General features: G+C 59.8%; 1 long non-coding RNA gene across 1 annotated transcript; it reads left to right on the top strand.

Annotated features, from left to right (window-relative positions):
• Nucleotides 1-395: 395 nt before the first annotated feature.
• LOC133218216 (uncharacterized) lies at nucleotides 396-1848 on the top strand. The gene is made up of 3 exons (XR_009727077.1): nucleotides 396-627; nucleotides 1151-1218; nucleotides 1724-1848. It is a non-coding gene; the product is annotated as an uncharacterized LOC133218216 (long non-coding RNA).
• The last annotated feature ends 1178 nt before the right edge of the window (nucleotides 1849-3026 follow it).

Raw genomic sequence — 3026 nt, 5'->3', positions numbered from 1 at the left:
ATCTGTTAGTTCAACTGTAGCCCATACTGGACACCTGCAGTTCCCAGATACCCCTTATCCCTGTGTCCTGTTTTTCTAGGCTGTTTTTTTCTTAAAGCTATGTCAACTATAACGATTTATCTTGTGAGAATTCTCAGTATGTTCTCTAGCTGCACTCTCTTTATATATTTTTCTCTATGTACCCTGCACCTGAGTAATTTTCCATTGCTACTGTTACAAAGCCATCAAACTTAACACTACTTAAAGCTACTTCTAAAGATTTCTATATACCATTTTGTAATTTCGTGCCCCCCCGTGTCTCACTCCCCATCGACTTGGTCATAAAGAGCCTCAAGGCCACTTGCTCCCAGGGTGGACCCAGTTTGGGGTGCTCAGACTTTGCCTTCTCTGGATGTTCTGGAGGGGAGTTGAGTAGCATTGAAGCAAGAGAGGCTCTGGGCTCGGTAGCCAGTGCCTGGCAGATGGGATTTACTCTGCAGTGATGAGGAGAATGGGAGGCTGTGCTCCCCAGAACCAAATCATTTACTACTGGTCTCTTCCTGTGTTCCAGGAGAAGTAGATGTGTGTGGGGGTGTCCCCACAGTCCTGCAGAGGAGTCTGCTGTGCAGTGCCAGAGCGGACAGGAAGGTAATGTACTGCTCATCCGGCGAGCGCCCGCCTGCCAGTGCCAACCAGGAAGAAAGCGTTCCCCTTCCCAGCCGTCCCAGTACCCAAGAGCTGCTCTCCACTGGAGCCGGGACGCTCCAGGCCCCTGAGACCTGGCTGCTGGGTCACCCAGCTGTGGGGAAGCCCTGGTGTTGTACTGACCAGCGTCCCTGCAGCCTTGTTCCCCTGCGGTGCTGTGGAACAGCAGGACAGGGTGGGTCCGATCAGGGCCCTGTGACGAGCAGCAGCTCCCACCTGGGATCCCCAGCTGCTGCCCTGAGCTGCCCGAGTCGGAGTCCTGGGGAGAGGAGTGGAGCAGCTCCTGTGCCTGGAGCCACTCTCAGGATGCTGCGGTGACTCAAGGCTGTTGCCCTGAGCTCTGCTGTTTGGCAAAGACAGCAAAGAAACACAGCAGGGCTGCTTGTGGGAGTCCTTGGCGTGTTGGGTCTCATCCTGCTCCCAGGGCAGGGGGCCGACCCTAACTGGCTCTCTCCCGCTTGCGCAGGGAATGGGAGGTGTGACAATGGAGCTGCGCGCCAGTGACAGGGACCAGGGCTGTGCAGATGGAGGAAGGTGAGCGTAGGTGGGACCCAGCTCTGTGCCAGGGTTGGGTGGGCCACTGGTGCAGGGCAGGTGCGGGACATGGGTAGCTCAGGTCTGCAGGTGGGATGAGCCTGAGGTGTGCCCTGGAGAGGAGGAATGTGCTGGTGCTGAGGCAGTGGCGTTTTCTCCCGTGTGCCCATGGTGGCTAGGGTCCCGTGGCTCAGTGCGAGATGTGGCCACGTCTGGCAGTTTGTGTGGTTTGTGGTTCGGGTGGGCAGCGGGCAAGGAACGTCTGTGGAGGTGGGATGGAGCCGCTGGCCTGTGGAGCCCCAGCGGGCTCTTGTCACAGCTTGCCATGGATCTCTTGTGGCCAGCTGCTGGCCCAGGGCATCGCAGCCTTGTCCGCAGCTTAAGGCCATGTCCCTGGCTCTGCCCTCCAAGACAGGCACGCAGAGAGGAGTGAGAAGGGACAAACCCCTCGGTAGAGGCCAAACGCCCCTGCTGGGAGCTGCTCCTGACTTGTCTCCTCCTGTAGCTGTCGAGAGGGCTGAGGAGAAGCAGTGGCAGTCCCCAAGCCCACCACCATCGCCGGTAAACGGAAGGCCACACAGGAGGAGCATCTGCCTGCTGGTGCCTTGGGACAATGAACCACTGGTGCTGGTACGTCGCTGTCTCACAGCCTCTTTTGTCGTCGCCTGGGGACAGAATGTGCCCATTGCAGTCCCTGCAGGGCTGGGGGCAGGCTGAGCTGCCTGCTTTGGGGCAGGAGGTCTCGTCCTTGGCTGAGTGGGAAGTGATGCTCTCCCCTGCCCTAGTGTCTGGCTGGCTGTGTATGACTGTGCTGCCCGCTGCCAGAGCAGGTACTGGCTGGGCAAGGGTGCTGTGCCCTCAGCACCAAGCTAGGGGTCAAACGAATGAGGACCAGAGCTCTGCAGTGGCTGTGGCAGAACCACGGCTTCCTGGCTCTGGCACCAGCCTGCTTCCACACCTCCTTCAGAGCAGCTCTACTGGCTTCCCTGAGAAGGAACTAAGGTACTGCTCTCTTGGCAGCCCCCTGGGCCTGACCCTGGCTACCCCATCATGGCAGAGATCATAGAGGAGGAGAGGAAGGCAGCGCAGCAGCGGTTGCGCTGACTCCTGGGGTATAAGGAGGGTAAGGGCAGAGTGGGAATGTGATGGGCACGGCAAGGAGGAGACAGCCATGGCGCAGGCTGGCAGTGCAGGGGGTGTCCATGCAGCACAGGCTGAGGAAGCTCCTGGGCCGGTGCTGCCTGGTCCTCGGGTTGGAAACTCCTGGAGCCTGGTGAAGACTCAGGCAGGAGAGCTTGTGCCCCGCTGTCCCCAGGGTGATGGGCAAGGGTCCCCAGGGCCGGAGCTGTGAGCTGTTCATGCTGGGAGGCTCTGCTAAGGGGTAGTCCCATACAGCAAGTTGTGGGTCCTGATTTCATGCTCCCTCCCGGCAGATGAGGGCCCCAGCACCAGTGGGGAAGGTACATCCCTGGGCCTAGGGCTCCTCGAGCACCAGTCGCACACGGGCAGTGTCTGCGAACACAGCATCGGTGGTTTCTGGGCTGGCTGATTCCAGCAGCAGCGGCCTTACTGACACCAGCCAGAACAGAAGTGGGAGAGCGCCCGTGCTGGGAGGTGAGTCGGGGCAGACAGGGCTTCTGTGGGGGTGAAGGGCAGGGTTAGATTTAGGCAGCAGCTTTCCTGCCAGACCTGGCTGAGCAGCCCTGAGGGGCTGGTGCTGGGGCTGTGCAGAGCCTTGCCATGCGAAGGGAAGGTGCTTCCCTCACTCGCTGCCCCAGTCCCCAGCCCCGGGCAGTGGAGGGGAATCT

The sequence above is a fragment of the Neopsephotus bourkii genome, unplaced genomic scaffold (assembly GCF_033783945.1).
Source record: "Neopsephotus bourkii isolate Nb327-2 ecotype Australia unplaced genomic scaffold, CSIRO-AGI_Nbou_v1 NB_1233, whole genome shotgun sequence".
Taxonomy (NCBI): Eukaryota; Metazoa; Chordata; class Aves; order Psittaciformes; family Psittacidae; genus Neopsephotus; species Neopsephotus bourkii.
Note: the sequence above shows the minus strand (reverse complement) of the source record. Positions and strands in the feature narration are given on the sequence as shown.